Here is a 16,351-nt window from a genome sequence, read left to right on the forward strand (position 1 = left end):
CTGCGCCATGTGAATGGCTGAGGAGCCTCGCTGCTAATTACACAGACCCCGAGCCGTGCTTCACATAAGAATCATCTGCGCGGTGAATAATGTCGATTGATACATTCCTCGCATTGATTAATAAAACATGATACATTGCGTGATAAGCGGAGGAACTCATGTTCATGCCCCAGCTCCATTTACACTCAGAGGGACGAGGCACAATGAGAGAATTAATCAGAGCTTTAATGGGCCAATTAATTCATTACATGATAGCAGCGCACAACAGACAGGTGCAGCGGTATTGATCGTGCGCTGGCTCTGCTCTCCCTGAATGGCAGAGCGACAGGCAGAAGGTTCTGCAGGGAACGTGGCGGACGCTCAGCGCTACTTATTAAGGGAAAGATAACATTTTAGCTGTTATTATTCATAGAGATGCAGCCACTGTAATTCCTGCAGTTTTACCTCTGGCATGTTTAAGTAAAACTCTCACATTTAATATACTGGAAAAGTCAATTACACCATCCTGACTGCGGCATTATAGTGTAAATCAGCGGCGGCCGGGGGATGCTTTTATTTTTTATTTTTTGAACATGAAGCTATTGAAATAATAAAACCATATAAAAGAGCAAAACTAAGAGCAAGAATGACAATAAAACTCCAAGAAATAAGTATATAACCCACTAACACCTGCCGGAGCTGTGTGCGTCGCCCCTTCTCTGAGGCCTGGACGCCACTGCAGCGGATCCTGCGCATCCAACAGATTAAAGGCAATTTGGAAACAAGTCATCATCTCCATCCTCAAACCTTGCCTGGCCGACCATCATCTGCCAGAAGAGACGCTGCTGAGGAAATCTGCAGCCAAAAAGGCAAAGCTTTATATTGTGTAGATGGGTGGCACGTGTAACATCCACATCACACTGCAGATCATTGCCCCATCACACTGCAGAATCTTGCCTCATCACGCTGCAGATCATTGCCCCATCACACTGCAGAATCTTGCCCCATCACGCTGCAGATCATTGCTCCATCACACTGTAGGACATTGTCCCATCACACTGCAGAACATTACCCCATCACACTGCAGATCATTGCCCCATCACACTGCAGAACCTTGCCTCATCACGCTGCAGGACATTGTCCCATCACACTGCAGATCATTGCCCCAACACACTGCAGAACATTGCCCCATCACACTGCAGATCATTGCCCCATCACGCTGCAGAACATTGCCCCATCACACTGCAGATCATTGCCCCATCACACGGCAGATCATTGCCCCATCCCGCTGCAGAATATTGTCGCTCTGCTTCTGCTCTAGCTCATCATTGTGTCATCTCTTCAGAAGGTAAGCGACACACACCCGGCCATCCACATGATGGATGTTAGGGTTCCTCGGCCAGGTCTCTTTCCATCTTTCCATGATCCAGATCCGAGGCTTACTGCCCATTGTAGCTGCTGTCAGTGCTATAAACTAACATTAATAGTATCAGATGTACAACTCTCAACTATGAAATTACTGCACCAAGAAGAAGTGGAGAATGATGAAAATCACAGGACGGGGACGTCACTGATCTACAAATGATGGAAACATGGAAACAACATTTCCAATCTTCTAAATTTCTTCAGTTTGGAGTCTGAGCCTCGTGCTGAAATCCCGGCACCTACAGCCTAGGCCACTGTCACTGAGGTCATTAATGGTTGTTTGAGGAAGGTTCTGCCACTAAATGTACAAATCATCAGGATCCGCTGCCAGCAGCTCCTGTGTGATCACTGATCAATAACATCCCAAATGTGCTCCATGGGAGACAAGTCCGGAGACACTGCCAGCTGCTGTGTGATCACCAACCAATGACGTCCCTGATGTGCTCCATGGAGACAAGTCCAGAGACCCTGCCTGCAGCTCTTGTGTACTCACCAACAAATGACATCCCTGATGTGCTCCATGAAGACAAGTCTGGAGACGCTGCCTGCAGCTCCTGTGTGATCACCAATCAAAGATGTCCCTGATGTAATCAATGGAGACAAGTCTGAAGACGCTGCCGGCAGCTCCTGCGTGATCATCGACCAATGACATCCCCGATTTGCTCCATGAAGACAAGTCCAGAGGCGCTGCCTGCAGCTTCTGTGTGATCACCGACCAATTCCATCCCTGATGTGCTCCATGAAGACAAGTCCGGAGATGCTGCCTGCAGCTTCTGTGTGATCACCAACCAAAGACGTCCCTGATGTGCTCCATGGAGACAAGTCTGAAGATGCTGCCGGCAGCTCCTGTGTGATCATCCACCAATGACGTCCCTGATGTGCTCCATGGAGACAAGTCCCGAGACTCTGCCGGCTTCTCCTGTGCGATCACCGACCAATTCCATCCCCGATTTGCTCCATGGGAGACAAGTTCAGAGATGCTGCCAACAGCTCCTTTATGATCACTGACCAATGATGTCCCCAATGTGCTCCATGAAGACAAGTCTGGAGATGCTGCCAGCAGCTCCTGCATGATCACCGACCAATGACGTCCCTGATGTGCTCCATGAAGACAAGTCCAGAGGCGCTGCCTGCAGCTCCTGTGTGATCATCGACCAATGACATCCCCGATTTGCTCCATGAAGACAAGTCCGGAGACGCTGCCTGCAGCTTCTGTGTGATCACCAACCAAAGACGTCTCTGATGTGCTCCATGGAGACAAGTCTGAAGATGCTGCTGGCAGCTCCGATGTGATCATCAACCAATGACGTCCCTGATGTGCTCCATGGAGACAAGTCCAGAGACGCTGCCGGCTTCTCCTGTGTGATCACCGACCAATTCCATCCCCGATGTGCTCCATGAAGACAAGTCTGGAGATACTGCCTGCATCTTCTGCGTGATCACCAACCAAAGACGTCCCTGATGTGCTCCATGGAGACAAGTCTGAAGAAGTTGCCAGCAGCTCCTGTGTGATCATCGACCAGTGATGTCCCTGATGTGCTCCATGGGAGACAGGTTCAGAGATACTGCCAGCAGCTCCTTTATGATCACTGTCCAATGATGTCCCCAATGTGCTCCATGGAGACAAGTCCAGAGATGCTGCCGGCAGCTCCTGTGGGATCAGCAACCAATGACATCCTCAATGTGCTCCATGGAGACAATCCAGAGACACTGCTGGCAGCTCTTTTGTGATCATCGACCAATGATGTCAACAATATGCTCGATAGAGAAAAGTCTGGAGACGCTGCCCACAGCTCATGTATGATAACCGACCATTGACGTCCCTGATGTGCTCCATGGAGACAAGTCCGGAGATGCTGCCAGCAGCTCCTGTGTGATCAGAAAACAATGACGTCCTCAATGTGCTCCATGGAGACAATTCTGGAGACACTGCCGGCAGCTCCTGTGTGATCACCAACCAATGACATCCCTGATGTGCTCGATAGAGACAACTCTGGAGACGCTGCCAGCAGCTCCTGTCTGTTCACTGACCAATGATGTCCCTGATGTGCTCCATGGAGACAAGTCTGGAGACGCTGCCAGCAGCTCCTGTCTGTTCACCGACCAATGACGTCCCTGATGTGCTCCATGAAGACAAGTCTGGAGACGCTGCCTGCAGCTCCTGTGTGATCACCAATCAAAGATGTCCCTGATGTGCTCAATGGAGACAAGTCTGAAGACGCTGCCGGCAGCTCCTGTGTGATCATCGACCAATGACATCCCCGATTTGCTCCATGAAGACAAGTCCAGAGGCGCTGCCTGCATGCTTCTGTGTGATCACCGACCAATTCCATCCCTGATGTGCTCCATGAAGACAAGTCCGGAGATGCTGCCTGCAGCTTCTGTGTGATCACCAACCAAAGACATCCCTGATGTGCTCCATGGAGACAAGTCTGAAGATGCTGCCGGCAGCTCCTGTGTGATCATCCACCAATGACGTCCCTGATGTGCTCCATGGAGACAAGTCCCGAGACTCTGCCGGCTTCTCCTGTGCGATCACTGACCAATTCCATCCCCGATTTGCTCCATGGGAGACAAGTTCAGAGATGCTGCCAACAGCTCCTTTATGATCACTGACCAATGATGTCCCCAATGTGCTCCATGAAGACAAGTCTGGAGATGCTGCCAGCAGCTCCTGCATGATCACCGACCAATGACGTCCCTGATGTGCTCCATGGAGACAAGTCCGGAGATGCTGCCAACAGCTCCTTTATGATCACTGACCAATGATGTCCCCAATGTGCTCCATGAAGACAAGTCTGGAGATGCTGCCAGCAGCTCCTGCATGATCACCGACCAATGACATCCCCGATTTGCTCCATGAAGACAAGTCCGGAGACGCTGCCTGCAGCTTCTGTGTGATCACCAACCAAAGACGTCTCTGATGTGCTCCATGGAGACAAGTCTGAAGATGCTGCTGGCAGCTCCGATGTGATCATCAACCAATGACGTCCCTGATGTGCTCCATGGAGACAAGTCCAGAGATGCTGCTGGCTTCTCCTGTGTGATCACCGACCAATTCCATCCCCGATGTGCTCCATGAAGACAAGTCTGGAGATACTGCCTGCATCTTCTGCGTGATCACCAACCAAAGACGTCCCTGATGTGCTCCATGGAGACAAGTCTGAAGAAGTTGCCAGCAGCTCCTGTGTGATCATCGACCAGTGATGTCCCTGATGTGCTCCATGGGAGACAGGTTCAGAGATACTGCCAGCAGCTCCTTTATGATCACTGTCCAATGATGTCCCCAATGTGCTCCATGGAGACAAGTCTGGAGATGCTGCCAGCAGCTCCTTTATGATCACCGACCAATGACATCCCTGATGTGCTCCATGGAGACAAGTCCAGAGATGCTGCCGGCAGCTCCTGTGGGATCAGCAACCAATGACATCCTCAATGTGCTCCATGGAGACAATCCAGAGACACTGCTGGCAGCTCTTTTGTGATCATCGACCAATGATGTCAACAATGTGCTCGATAGAGAAAAGTCTGGAGACGCTGCCCACAGCTCCTGTATGATAACCGACCATTGACGTCCCTGATGTGCTCCATGGAGACAAGTCCGGAGATGCTGCCAGCAGCTCCTGTGTGATCAGAAAACAATGACGTCCTCAATGTGCTCCATGGAGACAATTCTGGAGACACTGCCGGCAGCTCCTGTGTGATCACCAACCAATGACATCCCTGATGTGCTCGATAGAGACTTCCCCTGACGAAGCTGTCTTAGAACAGCGACACGCGTTGGGCTTCCCCTCCGGTCGCATTTGCCCTGTGACTATTCAGCCTCACAGCCTCTTGCAGCAGGTTTCATCCTATGTTGCTCTTTCCAGCACTATCCTCACCTTTTGACCACTCCTAGGACCAGACTATGCAGGGTATTTCAGGTTATATATTTGGACATCTTCCTCTGTCCCTTTCTTTGGATATCTAGGGCAGTTTATTTTATCTGCTCCCTTTGAAAGCTGCATATTGTGTTGGGGTGTTGCATGCTATTTGCATGCTGTGTGGCTTGTATCATACTTGACTGTGTGCATATTTGCTGTTATATGGTTGTATACAGCGTGTTCATTCTCCATTTTGTCTACATATAGTTATATTATAATATTAAGTGCAGAGGGCAGGGACACGTCTGTAAGATTTCATATGTTTATTTACCTATATATAGTGGCATACAGTGTTCACAGGGGCATCTGCACGGAGGGTATGTGTGATTTTAGATGTTTTTAATTATGTTCCCAATAAAGCTTATATTATTTTAACTTCGGTGGTGTGCAGACATTTTGATGGCTCTTGTTTCTCGTGCTTTGGTTAGTTTGCATTATTAGCCATCAGTCTTGCACCCCCTCTATATATCTACACATTGTAGTGGTGCGTCAGCTATCCCATATGTTAGAGACAACTCTGGAGACGCTGCCAGCAGCTCCTGTCTGTTCACTGACCAATGATGTCCCTGATGTGCTCCATGGAGACAAGTCTGGAGACGCTGCCAGCAGCTCCTGTCTGTTCACCGACCAATGACGTCCCTGATGTGCTCCATGGAGACAAGTCCGGAGATGCTGACGGTGTCTCCTGTGTGATCACCGACCAATTCTATCCCCGATATGCTCCATGGGAGACAAGTTCGGAGATGCTGCCAGCAGCTCCTTTATGATCACTGATCAATGATATCCCCAATGTGCTCCATGGAGACAAGTCTGGAGATGCTGCCAGCAGCTGCTGCATGATCACCGACCAATGACGTCCCTGATGTGCTCTATGGAGACAATTCCGGAAACACTGCTGGCAGCTCTTGTGTGATCACCAAACAATGACGTTAAGCTGTGCTCGATAGAGACAAGTATGGAAACACTGCCGGCAGCTCCTGTGTGATCACCGACCAATAAAGTCCCCGGTGTGCTCGATGGAGACAAGTCTGGAGATGCTGCCAGCAGCTCCTGTCTGTTCACCGACCAATAACGTTAATGATGTGCTCCATGGAGACAAGTCCAGAGATGCTGCCGGCAGCTCCTGTGTGATCAGCAACCAATGACGTCCTCAATGTGCTCCATGCAGACAATATCAGAGACACTGCCGGCAGCTCCTGTGTGATCACTGACCAATGACGTCCCCGATGTGCTCGATAGAGACAAGTCTGGAGACGCCGCTGGCAGCTCCTGTATAATCACTGACAAATGACGTCCCTGATGTGCTCGATAGAGACAAGTCTGGAGATGCTGCAGCCGCGGGAGCAGGTTTAGGCCACGCAGGCGTCTCACAGTAGTGCGAAGAACATGTGGCCTATGATTGCTGTCTTGGAAAATGGCTCCTGAGAGACTTTTCAAAATGTTGTTTTAATTTTTCCATTATCTGTAGATTAGTAACATGTCTGTATCCTGTGATTTCCATCACTTTATGCCTTGTCTTTCTTTGTGTTGAAATTTCATTGTTAAAGGGAACCTGTCACCTGAATTTGGCGGGACCAGTTTTGGGTCATATGGGCAAGGTTTTCGGGTGTTTGATTCACCCTTTCCTTACCCGCTGGCTGCATGCTGGCCGCAATATTGGATTGAAGTTCATTCTCTGTCCTCCGGAGTTCACGTCTGCGTAAGGCAAGATTGCCTTGCGCTGGCGTGTACTCCGGAGGACAGAGAATGAACTTCAATCCAATATTGCGGCCAGCATGCAGCCAGCGGGTAAGGAAAGGGTGAATCAAACACCCGAAAACCCCGCCCATATGACCCAAAACTGGTCCCGCCAAATTCAGGTGACTGGTTCCCTTTAAGGAGTAAATATTGAAAAAACTACTATATTTTTTTCTTTAAGGATCTAATGTCACATGAACTTTGTCAAATTTGTTGTGTTTAATTTTGCAGTTGGTGAAATGACTTTGGCTTACATTCATGGCGGGCGGGCTGACCGTGTGCTGATGAAAAAAAATGTCAAAAATGTACTTATAACCCAGCCCCTTAGACTGAAATAAGGAAAGTAACGTGAAGCAAATAAAGTCAATATTTTTGTCTAAACTACATAGCACATATATACAAAGGGCCCGATACATCAAGACTGACGCTTTGTACGCCAGACTTGATAAACTGCAGCAAGATCCTTCATGAATCATCACCAGAAATCGCACTTGAGGCTGAAGTACATTTCTGGCTTAACTTATGCCACCATAGTGGGGTACATTATCATGAATTGGTCGGGCACTTGGTGGAGCTTGCTTGAAGTGGCTGAAAAATGTCAAAAGCTGTAAGTTTGTTTCAACTTTGAGCTGCAAAAGAAAATTGCAACATTTCAAAGATTTCTTGTGAATGAAGCTCATCTTGTGCATGCCCAAATTTACCTAACTAGAGAGCAAATTATGATTTACCTTGTGATCTGGTTGTTTTTTTCCTGTCGTTTTTTTTGATATTTATCGATGTTTTCCCCGATCAAAAGTTCTAAAACTTTCTGAATTTCGCATTTTCTTAATTTTATTATTTTTTGAAGATGACTTCAAAGAGAGTGAAATGCTACATAACACCTTCGAGAAATTGAGCATAAGGTATGAAGCAAGATTAATAGCCTCTTGAAAATGTTGTGCTTTTTACTTTAAATGTAGAGTTGTTTTAGCACACAGTGTAAAAAGCCGGGGTCACACGTGAAATAAATTGTAACCATTTTCAGGTGTCATACATGAAGTCAAGTGTGAAAATGACTCTAAAGCACTGACCTTTACAATGGCGGAAGAAAACGAGGGACGCTGCACTGGGAAGACTAATCTATTATGACTTTTGATAAGGTTTATTCCAGGTAGAAATGGATACATTTATTAAAGTGTTCTAGAAAGAAAGTGAAAAGGCCACTTTGTGTCATTTGGTGTCACATGGTAAGTTCTTTTTTATACCATGTAAAAGGTTGGGGAAAAACTTCATTCGTGTGCAGTTCAGATAATTTATGTGTGATGAGTCCACAAGGAAGGGAGTGCAGCTCTGGAATAGAGATGAGCAAATATTTCAATGTTCAGTTTGGATTATGATAGCCGAATTTGCAATATTCACCAATTAATTAGTCGAATATTCGCTGAACATAATTGAACACCATTCATATCAATGGGAGGCAAAAACAAACACATGCACAACACCTTATAACGGCCCCAAATGCTGCCAAAACTCATCAAATGAGGGACAGACTCCAGGAAAGTGGCCTCAATTCAGCCACAGTAGATTGTATCATGGCACTGCAGCAATCAGCCAGACATCAGGTATCGGGGTCTGGGACAGCATTTACAGCTTTCCAATGAGCGTCAGAGTAAAGGTACCTTCACACGAAGCGACGCTGCAGCGATAGCGACAACGATGTCGATCGCTGCAGCGTCGCTGTTTGGTCGCTGGAGAGCTGTCACACAGACAGCTCTCCAGCGATCAACTATGCCGAGGTCCCCGGGTAACCAGGGTAAACATCGGGTAACTAAGCGCAGGGCCGCGCTTAGTAACCCGATGTTTACCCTGGTTACCAGCGTAAAATCTAAAAAAAACAAACAGCACATACTTACATTCACGTCCCCCTGCGTCCACTTCCTGACTGACTGAGCGCCGTACAGTGAGAGCAGAGCGGTGACGTCACCGCTGTGCTGCTTTCACTTTCACTTTGCGGCGCTGAGTCAGAGGAGGAAGCCGACTGCAGGGGACGCAATGTGAGTATGTGCTGTTTGTTTTTTTTACATTTTACGCTAGTAACCAGGGTAAACATCGGGTAACTAAGCGCGGCCCTGCGCTTAGTAACCCGATGTTTACCCTGGTTACCAGTGTAAAATATCGCTGGTATCGTTGCTTTTGCTTTCAAACACAACGATACACAGCGATCGGACGACCAAATAAAGTTCTGGACTTTATTCAGCGACCAGCGACATCACAGCAGGATCCTGATCGCTGCTGCGTGTCAAACGAAACGATATCGCTAGCGAGGACGCTGCAACGTCACGGATTGCTAGCGATATCGTTATAATGTCGTTTCGTGTGAAGGTACCTTAAGACGAGGTGGGTGAGGGATCAGTGTAGACCTCCTGTGCTGGGAGCCCTGATACCACATGCAACACCTCCATCGGCTTTCATGCTCAGCCACACTCAGGTGCCACAGATATCAGTTTTCTGGACTACCATTGTCTGAATTGTCTGAAACATCTAAGGACAGTAACACGGGTAGTTGAGTCCAAGCAAGTGGAGGCCTGACGGTGTCGGAGGCCTACTGCTACAGGAAACATGAAGGAGACTGTTATGGACCTGGTGGTTAGGAGCACCCAAAATGACCTGATGGTTAAAATGGAAAACCTGGGACAAGCTCTGAGGAAGTGGTAACTCTACTGACCGCTAAGGATTGGAATCCCTAATCCTATCACACACACTAGAAATAGCCGTGGAGCGTACCTAACTCTCCCTAGACGCCTCTTCACAGCCTAAGAGCTAACTACCCCTAAAGATAGAAATAGAAGCCTACCTTGCCTCAGAGAAATTCCCCAAAGTAAAGGTAGCCCCCCACAAATATTGACTGTGAGTTAAGAGGGAAGTAACAAACACAGGAATGAAACAGATTTTAGCAAAGGAGGCCGAATCTTCTCTAGAAAGACAGAGGATAGGAAAGGGAACTATGCAGTCAGTATTAAAAACTACAAAAACCACGCAGAGTGTGCAAAAAGACCTCCACACCGACTCACGGTGTGGAGGTGCAGCTCTGCACCCCCAGAGCTTCCAGCTAGCAAGGAAATATCATAATAGCAAGCTGGACTGAAAACATAACCTGTACTGAGAAATATATTCAAAAACCAATGAACAGCAAATGGACTAGCGAGGACTTAGCTTCTGCTGGAGTAGACAGGTCATCTGAGAAATCCAAGAGAGATCTGAACCAATACTGAGACATTGACAGCTGGCATGAACTAACGACCTGGGCAGAGTTAAATAGGGAAGCCAGCAGCAGCAATAAACGAGAGCAGCTGAGAAAGCCAAGCTCAAAGATCAGCAGTTCCACTCAAAGCCACCAGAGGGTGTCGAAGGACAGAACTCACCAAAGTACCATTCACGACCACAGGAGGGAGCCCGAGAACAGAATTCACAACAGTACCCCCCCTTGAGGAGGGGTCACCGAACCCTCACCAGATCCCCCAGGCTGATCAGGACGAGCCAAATGAAAGGCACGAACCAAATCGGCAGCATGGACATCGGAGGCAACAACCCAGGAATTATCCTCCTGACCATAGCCCTTCCATTTAACCAGGTACTGAAGCTTCCGTCTCAAAATACGAGAATCCAAAATCTTCTCCACCACATACTCCAACTCCCCCTCAACCAACACCGGAGCAGGAGGATCAATGGAAGGAACCATAGGCGCCACATATCTCCGCAACAACGACCTATGGAACACATTATGGATGGCAAAAGAAGCTGGAAGGGCCAAACGAAACGACACAGGATTGATAATTTCAGAAATCCTGTAAGGACCAATGAAACGAGGCTTGAACTTAGGAGAAGAAACCTTCATAGGAACATAACGAGAAGACAACCAAACCAAATCCCCAACACGAAGTCGGGGACCAACACAGCGACGGCGGTTAGCAAAACGTTGCGCCTTCTCCTGAGACAACGTCAAATTGTCCACCACATGAGTCCAAATTTGCTGCAACCTGTCCACCACAGAATCCACACCAGGACAGTCAGAAGGCTCAACCTGCCCTGAAGAAAAACGAGGATGAAAACCAGAATTACAAAAAAAAGGCGAAACCAAAGTAGCAGAACTAGCCCGATTATTAAGGGCGAACTCGGCCAATGGCAAGAAGGTCACCCAATCATCCTGATCCGCAGAGACAAAGCATCTCAGATAGGTCTCCAAGGTCTGATTAGTTCGTTCGGTTTGGCCATTTGTCTGAGGATGGAACGCTGAAGAAAAAGACAAATCAATGCCCATCTTAGCACAAAAGGACCGCCAAAACCTAGAAACAAACTGGGAACCTCTGTCCGACACAATGTTCTCCGGAATGCCATGCAAACGAACCACATGCTGAAAAAATAATGGAACCAAATCAGAGGAGGAAGGCAATTTAGGCAAGGGTACCAAATGGACCATCTTAGAAAACCGATCACAAACCACCCAGATGACAGACATCCTTTGAGAGACAGGAAGATCAGAAATAAAATCCATGGAAATATGCGTCCAGGGCCTCTTCGGGACAGGCAAAGGCAAAAGCAACCCACTGGCACGAGAACAGCAAGGTTTGGCTCGAGCACAAGTTCCACAAGACTGCACAAAAGAACGCACATCCCGTGACAAGGAAGGCCACCAAAAGGACCTGGCAACCAAATCTCTGGTACCAAAAATCCCAGGATGACCAGCCAATACTGAACAATGAACCTCAGAAATAACCCTACTAGTCCATCTATCAGGGACAAACAGTTTCTCCACTGGACAGCGGTCAGGTCTATCAGCCTGAAACTCCTGCAGCACCCGCCGCAAATCAGGGGAGATGGCAGACAAAATCACCCCCTCTTTGAGAATACCAGCCGGCTCAGAGACTCCCGGAGAATCAGGCAAAAAACTCCTAGAAATGGCATCAGCCTTCACATTCTTAGATCCCGGAAGGTATGAGACCACAAAATCGAAACGGGAGAAAAACAGTGATCATCGAGCCTGTCTAGGATTCAACCTCTTGGCGGACTCGAGGTAAATCAGATTCTTGTGATCAGTCAGGACCACCACGCGATGTTTGGCTCCCTCAAGCCAATGTCGCCACTCCTCGAATGCCCACTTCATAGCCAACAACTCCCGATTGCCGACATCATAATTACGCTCAGCAGGCGAAAACTTTCTAGAAAAGAAAGCACACGGCTTCATCAAAGAGCCATCAGAACTTCTCTGAGACAAAACCGCCCCTGCCCCAATCTCAGAAGCATCAACCTCGACCTGAAAAGGGAGCAAAACATCTGGCTGACGCAACACAGGGGCCGAAGTAAAACGACGTTTAAGCTCCTGAAAAGCCTCAACGGCCGCAGGGGACCAGTTCACCACATCAGCGCCTTTCTTCGTCAAATCAGTCAAAGGCTTAACCACACTAGAAAAATTAGCGATGAAGCGACGGTAAAAATTAGCAAAGCCCAGGAACTTCTGAAGACTCTTCACAGATGTAGGTTGAGTCCAATCATAAGTGGCCTGAACTTTAACAGGGTCCATCTCGATAGTAGAAGGAGAAAAAATGAAGCCAAAAAAGGAAACCTTCTGAACTCCAAAGAGGCATTTAGACCCCTTCACAAACAACGCATTTGCACGAAGGACCTGGAACACCATCCTGACCTGCCTTACATGGGACTCCCAATCATCCGAAAAGACCAAAATATCATCCAAATATACAATCATGAACCTATCCAGATACTTACGGAAGATGTCGTGCATAAAGGACTGAAACACAGATGGGGCATTAGAAAGCCCGAATGGCATCACCAGGTACTCGAAATGGCCCTCGGGCGTATTAAATGCTGTTTTCCATTCATCGCCCTGTTTAATACGCACAAGATTATACGCCCCTCGAAGGTCAATCTTGGTAAACCAACTAGCCCCCTTAATCCGAGCAAACAAATCAGACAACAGAGGCAAAGGGTACTGAAATTTGACCGTGATTTTATTGAGAAGGCGGTAATCTACACAGGGTCTCAGAGAGCCATCCTTCTTGGCCACAAAAAAGAACCCTGCTCCCAACGGTGACGAAGACAGGCGAATATGTCCTTTCTCCAAGGACTCCTTTACATAACTCCGCATAGCGGCATGTTCTGGCACAGATAAATTAAACAGTCGGCCCTTAGGGAACTTACTACCAGGAATTAAATTAATAGCGCAATCACAGTCCCTATGAGGAGGTAGGGCACTGGGCTTGGGCTCATCAAATACATCCTGGTAATCCGACAAAAACTCAGGAACTTCAGAAGGAGTGGAAGAAGAAATTGACATCAAAGGAACATCACTATGTATCCCTTGACAACCCCAACTAGACACAGACATTGATTTCCAATCCAGTACTGGATTATGAACCTGTAACCATGGCAAACCCAACACGACAACATCATGCAAATTATGCAACACCAAAAAGCGAATATTTTCCTGATGTGCGGGAGCCATGCACATGGTCAGCTGAGTCCAGTACTGAGGTTTATTCTTGGCCAATGGCGTAGCATCAATCCCCCTTAAGGGAATAGGAATCTGCAAAGGCTCCAAGAAAAAACCACAGCGCCTGGCAAACTCCAAGTCCATCAAATTCAGAGCAGCGCCCGAATCCACAAATGCCATAACAGAGTAGGACGACAATGAGCAAATCAGAGTAACAGATAAGAGAAATTTAGGCTGCACAGTACTAATGGTGACAGACCTAGCGAACCTCTTAGTGCGCTTAGGACAATCAGAGATAGCATGAGAAGAGTCACCACAGTAAAAACACAGCCCATTCTGACATCTGTGTTCTTGCCGTTCAGCTCTGGTCAAAGTCCTATCACATTGCATAGGCTCAGGCCTCTGCTCAGAGGACACCGCCAAATGGTGCACAACTTTGCGCTCGCGCAAACGCCGATCAATCTGAATGGCCAAAGACATTGATTCATTCAGACCAGCAGGCGTGGGGAACCCCACCATAACATCTTTAAGGGCTTCAGAAAGACCCTTTCTGAAAATTGCTGCCAGGGCACACTCATTCCATTGTGTAAGCACAGACCACTTTCTAAACTTCTGGCAATATACTTCTGCTTCATCCTGACCCTGACATAGAGTCAGCAAGATCTTTTCTGCCTGATCCACAGAATTAGGTTCGTCATAAAGCAATCCAAGCGCTAGAAAAAATGCATCTACATTAGGCAATGCAGGATTTCCTGGCTCAAGGGAGAATGCCCAGTCTTGCGGGTCACCACGCAACAAAGAAATAACAATCTTTACTTGCTGAATGGGGTCAACAGAGGAGCGGGGTTTCAGAGCAAGAAACAGTCTGCAATTATTTTTGAAATTCTAAAATTTAGATCTATCCCCAGAAAACAAATCAGGAATTGGAATTCTAGGCTCTAACATCGGATTCTGAACTACATAATCTTGAATACTCTGTACCCTGACAGCGAGTTGATCCACACAAGAGGACAAACCCTGAATATCCATATCTACACCTGAGTCCTGAACCACCCAGGGGTTAAGGGGAAAAGAAAAACAAAACAAGCAGCAAAGAAAAATAAATTGACTCAGAACTTCTCTTTTCCCTCTTTTGAGATGCATTAACACTTTGTAGGCCAGCTGTACTGTTATGGACCTGGTGGTTAGGAGCACCCGAAATGACCTGATGGTTAAAATGGAAAACCTGGGACAAGCTCTGAGGAAGTGGTAACTCTACTGACCGCAATCCCTAATCCTATCACACACACTAGAAATAGCCGTGGAGCGTACCTAACTCTCCCTAGACGCCTCTTCACAGCCTAAGAGCTAACTACCCCTAAAGATAGAAATAGAAGCCTACCTTGCCTCAGAGAAATTCCCCAAAGTAAAGGTAGCCCCCCACAAATATTGACTGTGAGTTAAGAGGGAAGTAACAAACACAGGAATGAAACAGATTTTAGCAAAGGAGGCCGAATCTTCTCTAGAAAGACAGAGGATAGGAAAGGGAACTATGCGGTCAGTATTAAAAACTACAAAAAAACACACAGAGTGTGCAAAAAGACCTCCACACCGACTCACGGTGTGGAGGTGCAGCTCTGCACCCCCAGAGCTTCCAGCTAGCAAGGAAATATCATAATAGCAAGCTGGACTGAAAACATAACCTGTACTGAGAAATATATTCAAAAACCAATGAACAGCAAATGGACTAGCGAGGACTTAGCTTCTGCTGGAGTAGACAGGTCATCTGAGAAATCCAAGAGAGATCTGAACCAATACTGAGACATTGACAGCTGGCATGAACTAACGACCTGGGCAGAGTTAAATAGGGAAGCCAGCAGCAGCAATAAACGAGAGCAGCTGAGAAAGCCAAGCTCAAAGATCAGCAGTTCCACTCAAAGCCACCAGAGGGTGTCCAAGGACAGAACTCACCAAAGTACCATTCACGACCACAGGAGGGAGCCCGAGAATGGAATTCACAACAGGAGACCCAACCAGGAATGTTCACATTTACAAAAATTACTGGCAGACACCACGAAAGTGGCATCAATTTCATCATAGTATAGATGGTATAATAGGGGCCGACAGTTCTTCCACTACACCCAATCCAGCAGATGGACACCCAACCAGGAGTGTTCACATTTAAAGAAATGAGGGTCTTACACCACCGAAGTGGAATAACTGTCACGAGTAGAGTTGAGCGACTTTCATTTTTTTAAGATCGAGTCGGGTTTTGTGAAACCCGATTTTGTCCAGAGTCGAGTCGAGTGCAGTCGGCCGATTATCGCTAAAAGTCGGGGATCGACCAAAACACGAAACCCAATGCAAGTCAATGGGGAAGCATAGTCGGCAGTGAGTGGAGGCCAGGAAAACACCTACAGTGCCCATTTTAATGCCAAAAACATCCATTCTTGTTTCTGAAGCTTGTCAATCTTAATTAACTTTATAATAATAGTTGGGCATAGGGAATTGGGGGTCATTTGGCAAAAGTTGTGGGGGGAGTAGGGCCGGCTCAAGTTTTTCGTGGGCCCAGGAAATGCGGACTACGTCACGGCGGTGTTGCAGGGAAAGGTAAGTATTTCAACGTTGCAAGTGCTGTGATCCTGAGCAAGCAGGGGGGGCCCACTCGTTCGCATTGGCACTGGCACAGGGCCCCTCACAGTACAGCGATGTGTGTTTGCATGGCGGGGGCGCCTCCCACCAGCAGCGACACTTTTGCGTACTCTGAGGGGCCCTGTGCCAGTGACGTCGCCAACGAGTATGCCCCCCCACCTGATGAAGGAAC

Source organism: Ranitomeya variabilis, chromosome 2 (assembly GCF_051348905.1).
Source record: "Ranitomeya variabilis isolate aRanVar5 chromosome 2, aRanVar5.hap1, whole genome shotgun sequence".
In the NCBI taxonomy this organism is placed as follows: Eukaryota; Metazoa; Chordata; class Amphibia; order Anura; family Dendrobatidae; genus Ranitomeya; species Ranitomeya variabilis.